Source organism: Polypterus senegalus, chromosome 11, assembly GCF_016835505.1.
Source record: "Polypterus senegalus isolate Bchr_013 chromosome 11, ASM1683550v1, whole genome shotgun sequence".
Taxonomy (NCBI): Eukaryota; Metazoa; Chordata; class Cladistia; order Polypteriformes; family Polypteridae; genus Polypterus; species Polypterus senegalus.
Window position 1 is genome coordinate 102,670,879 of NC_053164.1, and position 7,834 is coordinate 102,678,712.

The 7,834-nt window shown below is 36.3% G+C and overlaps 1 long non-coding RNA gene across 1 annotated transcript; it reads right to left on the reverse strand.

Moving 5' to 3' along the window:
* Nucleotides 1–1,999: 1,999 nt before the first annotated feature.
* LOC120539386 lies at nucleotides 2,000–6,533 on the reverse strand. The gene is made up of 3 exons (XR_005635595.1): nucleotides 6,521–6,533; nucleotides 5,830–5,831; nucleotides 2,000–3,020 (listed from the first exon to the last, which is right to left on the reverse strand). It is a non-coding gene; the product is annotated as an uncharacterized LOC120539386 (long non-coding RNA).
* Between the last annotated feature and the right edge of the window lie 1,301 nt (nucleotides 6,534–7,834).

Consider the following 7,834-nt stretch of genomic DNA (forward strand, 5'->3'; position numbering starts at 1 on the left):
CTTCAGCACAGTGACTACTATTGTATTGAAGTAAATTAATTGTACCAATTTTAACGTTGAGAACTTTAAAGATTTATATTATGTCCATTTTGACATGTTACAACTAGAATTTATTCCCTGGTTTATGTTTGTTTCCATTTTATTGTTTTTAAATTATTATGTTTCACGTCCAAGAAGCATGCCCACCTGACATCACTGCTGCTGGCACCACCCTACACCTTTATTCTGATGGTCTTGGTCACAGCAGAGCTTCATTGAATGTCACTGAAAAAGTGTATTATTGTAAATATTGTACGTTGTATTAATTTTTTTAGTTCTATTATGGATTGGATTAATTTGCTTTGCCTTTTTTCAATTTCTGTTCTTTTGTAAATCTATACTAATAAAAGGCAAAGCCCTCACTGACTGACTCACTCACTCACTCACTCACTCACTCACTCATCACTAATTCTCCAACTTCCCGTGTAGGTGGAAGGCTGAAATTTGGCAGGCTCATTCCTTACACCTTGCAAAAGTTAAGCAGGTTTCATTTCAAAATTCTACGCGTAATGGTCATAACTGAATCCTACTTACATACATATATACGACCATAGCCTTCAGCTCGGTCGCCATGTGAGGCGGAGTTGCGTCCCCATCACCACGCCTCTCACGTAGTTGGCTGCCTGCCTATATTGTCCTCCATACCCACGCCTACCATGTAATTGAGTGCCTGCCCATATAAGGCCGTCCATCAGCAGCAATCCAATAGACACGCTGCTGTTAAATATTTGCAGGCAAATCAAAAAGTTAATACCGGGAATGCCTGTTAAACATCTTAGATTCACGAGTAGCGATTTGGGTGGTGAGATGTCTATCGAGGTGATCACTGTAATATTTATATGTCATTGAAATGTATTATTATCAGGCATGGTTTAGGCACCTATTAAGACCGTTTGGAGGCATTTGTCATGCCTAAGACAAATACGATATTCGCGAGATACAAGTTTAATGAGAAGACAGAGGGTATAAACGAGACTTTTGATCACTTTGTAACGGAGTTAAAATTGCTCGTGAAGGGCTATGCTTATGCAAACGAAGATGAGATGGTCAGGGATAGACTAGTGTTTGGCACAAACTCAGCGAACGTGCGAGAGAAACTTTTAAGTGCCGGGTCTTGGCTAACATTAAATAAAACTGTGGACATCGCAAGATCGCACAAGATAGCACAAGCACAGCAGAGAACCTTTGATGGATGTACTTCGAGTGGCTCATGTGAATTGACTGTGAACGCAGTACGCAGACAACAAGCAAGAGTTCCAAAGAGCGCTGAACAAAAAATGCATTATACAATTGAGAAGGCAGCAAAAGAATATGAAGCGAGTGACGCATACAAGCATATTCATAAGTGCAGCTACTGCGGAAACAAAGCACATGGTGGAAAAAGTCGATGTCCAGCTAAACGAAGACAATGTAAAAAATGTGGTAAATTGAACCACTTCGCTAAAGTTTGCAGGACTGGGAAAGGTAAACCCATGCATGCAGTGTGTGATGTCTCAGATAAAGAGGAAGACGAGCTGTTTATTGATGCAGTAAGAAAGGAACAACCCTCTGAAGCTGAACAACCCTTTGTAGACATATCAATAGGACAGCAAGGTGTAAAGCTTAAGTTTAACTTAATTTCATAGACACACTGCCGCTAAATATTCGCAGGCAAATCCACAACTTAATACCAGGAATGCCTGTTAAACATCTTATTTTCACGAATACCGATATGGGTAGTGAACATTTCGATGAATGAAAGCTGTTATCTTTACAACGGTTGACAAACATGGAATGTAACTTGAACACAACACATCCTCCAAATACAAACCTGATTGAAAGAAATAATGATAATCAAATCCTTGATGACAGCAACACTCATAACAGTCAAAAACAATTACATTGACAATCATGTTACGTTATATTTAAAATATTTCCTTTTCTTTTTTATAACTTCTTTTACACATTACTTCTCCGCTGCGAAGCGCGTGTATTTTGCTAGTTATAAATAAATCCCTGCCTATATAAAAATCCCTTCTTGGACTTGTCACTCAAGCCGGAGTTTTTGACTGTTCCTCTCAGCTTTATATATTTTGAACTTAAAGGCAATTTTACATTTTGTGCCTGTGCAGCATAAAGCTGACATGTGGATTTTGGGGTCAGGCTGCCAGTAGTAAGGCTTGATTGGTGGATCTTTTTGAGGTCTCACCTGCTTTTTGCCATCTTGTGTGCAGTTTTTCATAAAATAAACATATAGCCTGCTGAAGAAATTTAGCTGCTCAAAGATGTTAGAAAAAGGCCACGAATTTAGTCCAAGGATGCACTTGTTTGCTCTTCTCTGCACAGCTTCTAGAGATGCTATTCCTATTTCCCAGTGTGGTTACCAGAACAGCACATACTATTCCAGATGCAGTCTAACTGCTGTTATGGTTTAAATGCTTTGAAGTATGCAGAATATCATTGTGCATATTGTTTGCATTAAAATATTTATTTTATGAGGATAATTCATTTTTGTCGCTATTTTTGTGATGTTATGGGTCTATATTTTCAGCTATGACTTTTGCTTAGCATTTTAGGTCTGTTTGCTTGGTATTCTGTGTTTTACTGGCTTTAGACTCCTGCTTTTTTGATTAATGGTTTTGAGGCTTTATCTCCTGGTCTTGGCTTTATTTTGTCTTTTCTCTTTCCATTTTCCATTTTGGGATTACACTACTGCATTATACTATTTTGGCACAGTGTTCTATAAATTATATTTAATAGTTTGTATGACACAAGATTCTTCTATGTACTGTATTAAGTTGAGATTTGGGGTATCAAACATTTCCTGTTTTATTTATCAATAGCAGAGCAAATAAACAATAAAAAAATACAATGCTACACAGATGTGCGTACCACAAACTCCAGTCTTCAGACTGCGTCATGTTGGAAATAAGTTGCTGGAACCAGAGGAGGCATGGCTAGGGCCAAGTTATGATTTCTTCTTCTGGGTCATGGTCTTCTTGCTGAAAGGTTGAAGATGAAAACAGTAATGAGAATGTGCCACATCAAAATTATTCTTCTTTGTAGCATTTTTAGATCAGTCCCTGTAAAAGTCCCATTATACTCACATATTTGACACTTGCTTATTGACCTTGTCTGTTACTATCACTGGCTGAAAGAAAACATTTGGGGGAACAGACCTAGCAGACTGGCATATGGTGAAACCAGAAAAGAGAGAAAGTGACAAAGAAAGAGAAAGAGAGGGAGATATGTCACACTGGTACATGGATGGCAACCTTCGCATAACAGTATGTAAGAAGGCAGGGAGCTGGTATGAGTGAAACTGGGAGTGTGCATGAGCCCCAGGGAGTGTAGATGGATTAATAAATTAACATTTAGCATGTCAAGAACTTATTTTACAAAAATATTGTTTTAAATAACATAGTTGTTCCATTTGCCATTGCATTCAGGTTTTTTAAGTATTCACTTAAATATTTAAGGTCCGAAAAATCAATTAGACAATTGGAGTTTATTTCCTCTGCTTGTCCTGAATGAACAATTTTATTTCTGTTAAACTAATCACAAATAGAACTTAAACAGTAGTAAGCCTATAAAAGTATTTTAAAATGACAATAATATTTATTTTAATTACTTACATTACTGTGTAAATGTAGTAATGGCAACCGAATGGCGTTTTTAAAATTTTAGAGACAATATTTCTTTATTATGATATATACATTGGCAGCAAGCAAGATAAATATTAGTGTAACAGCTTAAACGAAACTGCAAATTTGTTCATAACCACATGTTGTGGTTTTGTTGTTAGCCTAGTTCAAATTTGGTTTGACAATGTTGTTGGCTTCTCTTTTCTCAGGTTTTGAATTCCAATGGCTAAACAAATTTTTTAGTTGGGCAGATTCACTGAAAGTAACTGCTAATTATTTCACATTCGGTCTATTGTATAATCCATGTGTATTCATGAATGTTATTCAGAGTATTATATATCTATCTAGCATTTCTAAATGTCTACCTTCTTTGCACGATGCTGAAATTAAAAATATCTGTAATGTGTATTCACTCAGAATTGAATTGCCTTGATTAATGTTTGTTCAATAATACTATACTTTACTGAAATATCCTTATTCTTGTAAATCTATTTTCAAATTCCAGTATTGTCAGAATACAATTTTCTTTTTTTTTTTTTGATTTCCCAAAGTTCAGTTCAGGACATGCAAATGCTTTTCTTTCCAGGGTTACAGTGTGACTCATGTTGGAAAAATTAGTTGCTGGCATGAAGTGTCTAGGATTTTGGCAAGTTACCCATTTTTTTTCCCCTGCAATTTTAGATGAACTTGCAGGTTTCTTAATGACACTTTTGACAGTATTCACTAAAGACGGTCTTTAAGGCTGTTTTCTTGGGATAAACCACAATGAATTCTAATATCCCTTCAAGTATTAAAGAAAGCAAAGGAAAATGGATTTTACAGAGTAGTATTTCACATGAAATGAGATTAGGAATAGAGAATTTAGGCTACTGCTATTCAGAAATCTGAAATAGAAACTCTAACTTGGCATGCTGCCTAATGATTATAAATGTCTCCATTCTGGTTGGCATTTTTCAGTAATTTGAATGGAAAAACAGACTTGCATCAGTTAACTCTTAGTGGTTGTAATGACATAATCTTTGAGCTGATTAAACAATGCTTTCCAGAACATTGGTGCAAGGAGAAAAAATTAATGTAAGATTGTTTCTGATGAGTACTTTTAGTAAATCCAACATCATGAATTATTGAATTATGCAATATTTATAGAGAGTTTCATATTATCAAATGTACTGCCTGGCTAGCACAATTACAGACATTACAGGCTAATTGCTCCTAAGAGGCAATCAATCAACAAACAACAGTAAATGATCATACAATTTTTGGTGTAGTTTATAATGAAGTAGAAGATCAAAAGTTACAGCTTTAGCTTCAAAACAGATAATTGTCGTAAAGTAAAAATAAAGCACATGTAATGAAAATTCAAGTAAAACAATACACTTAGGAATGTCTGTTTCACATGAACTGTTTCATAGTGTTTTATTTGTAAACTATTAAATTAATTATTCTTCCATAGCACCTTTCACAGAACACACCAAGACAGGCTGCAGCACATTCAATAAAAGCAGTTAAAGGTCACAAAAAGCTATACACCAAGGCATTTCATTTCAGTTGGCAAGTTTTCTCTTGGGATTTTGTAAATAAAATTCAAATAACTTTATGAAGAAAAATAATATAACCATATCTAAACAAGTTAAAAGACCTAGCATGCCTGGATTTGATCCAGAATTTGACTGTAAACTGACAAGCTGAAGAAAGAAGTCTTCTGTACAGCAGGATGGTCTCCAGATTTGACAGAGAATTACTGGCAAGCCAAAAAGACAGCAGCTGCAATTGTGGCTGAGGCAAAGACCCATGGGGGTGGGAATGGTCTGAAGAGGCCATAGAGAATGAGTTTTGCACAGTTTCAAAGAGGTTCTGGCAATCCATTTAACACCTTAGGAAAAAGGTGGGAGGCTGCCAGGGCTGTTCCTAGCAAGGGTGGGATATGTTGACTGATTATATAATCAAGGAGCATGAAAAGGAACCCCTACACCCTTTGGAAATGTCATCTTCCTCCTCCTCCTCCTCTGAAACAGCAAGAAGGAGGTGGGTCTAATTTGAATAAATTTCAGTTTATTTTTTGTATAATGCTCTACACTGACTATCATTCAGAGTGCATACAGATATTTACGTCTATAATATGTTAAAGTAAATTATTAACCCTTAGGGCATCATTACCAAAAATCACCACTCGGACATATTTTGGTACTTATAAATGTAACATAGTGATATTTTATACTATCGTTAAGTGTCTCACATTCTCTAATTCAGCACAAATTCCACTTTTCTGCAATGCCAATTATGAACAGTCCTTTGCAACATGATGAAACATTCAGAACATATACAATGAAATTATTTGAATATAACAGTGAAAACCACAACCTCTTTTGTTTTGAAACAAGTAAACAAATTCAAGTCTCTGCTGAAATTTTCACTCTCTTTCTCTCTCTTTCTCTTACATCCTCCCCATTGCTGTGGCCCATTTCTAGAAATTATAGACATTATAGAAAAAAAATTATAAGCTCACAAAAATAAAAGACATTACCGGTTTGCTCCAGGTAAAGCAAAATGAAAGTGAAATAAGATATTACTTTTAACAAAAAATAATCATCACTGATTTGGCTCCAAAAGCAGAGCATGTGAGCAGACAATAGGTTGGCACTTTCTTACAAATAAAAGCAGCACTGTAGAAAAAGGTTGACTCCAAATAACAACAGCCTGCCACTGCTAATGTACTTCATGTACAAAAGCAGAGCACGGTGAGTAAGTCTGTATAAAAATAGTAAAATCAACTTACATCTAGTCTAAATCTGGGTAAATGTCAGCCATGGGCTGCTTTGTATGTGTAAGCACAAAGCAGTAGCCTCTTTCCTCCTCACTGCCTTCACTTTTGCTGTCGAAAAATATTTTGCAGCCATTGATTCAGTAGAAATGTAAAAATGTTCCCAAATTTTAAAAAAATGCACCAAGAAATCACTTTCTGCAAACAAGGAACACTGCCTGCTGCTGTCACAACTTGGCACTATTACAAGATGATGCTCTGTGATTCACCATCTAATCTTACTGCCAAGGTGTGAAAATATGCCCTCAGACTTTCTAATAAAGTTTTAAAAAGTCCTCTGACTGTCAAAAATTACCACTAGTCAGAATAAAGTAAGGTGATGCAAACTGCTACCAGAAATAGAGGAAAAGTGCTCTAAATATTGCATACTCAGCAGTGGGTAAATAGCACTAAAATATTAGAGGTATTGTGCAGTCTAAGTATACCAGGAGACAGTTTGGATTTGGGAACAAAAGATGAAATGCAGTAAAAATTGGAACACAAATAATCAAATAATAAAAAAGTGTTAATCCAGAAACATAGCAAAAAAAAAAAACAAAACAAACAAAGCCAAGTGATCTAAACCAGGCATGCTTAAACAAAGAACCACACACAAAATGTCCTTATTGGAATCTCATATGACTAGGAGGTGCCTCTTAATAAACTTTGCACTATTGACTTGATTACATCAAAGATCTTAACCTCCAGTCATCCCTAGTGGCAACCAAATTAGCAACAGAATACAAAAAATCAACAAAATGACAATGACCATGAAAAAAAACAAAATGGCATCAGAAAAACTATGAATATTTTGTAACTAATGTAAAACAACTTAAAACAAATATAATAATATTATAAATGGCATCTAAACCTAAACAAAATCTATTATGGAAAAGCAAAAATATTTTAAAAAGTTCACAATAACAATATAAATATTTACAATTAACCCAAATCATAACAGGTGTATCATCAAAAGCCCTGGATATCTAATTGTAGTAGTAGTCAAAAGCATTTTTGTGTCTCCAACCAATATATAATAAAAAAAAATGGAATCTTCAATGGGGCGGCACAGTGGCGCAGTGGTAGCGCTGCTGCCTTGCAGTAAGGAGACCCGGGTTCGCTTCCCGGGTCCTCCCTGCGTGGAGTTTGCATGTTCTCCCGTGTCTGCGTGGGTTTCCTCCGGGCGCTCCGGTTTCCTCCCACAATCCAAAGACATGCAGGTTAGTTGGATTGGCGATTCTAAATTGGCCCTGGTGTGTGGGTGTGTTTGTGTGTGTCCTGCGGTGGGTCGGCACCCTGCCCAGGATTGGTTCCTGCCTTGTGCCCTGTGTTGGCTGGGATTAGCTCCAGCAGACCCCCGTGACCCTGTATT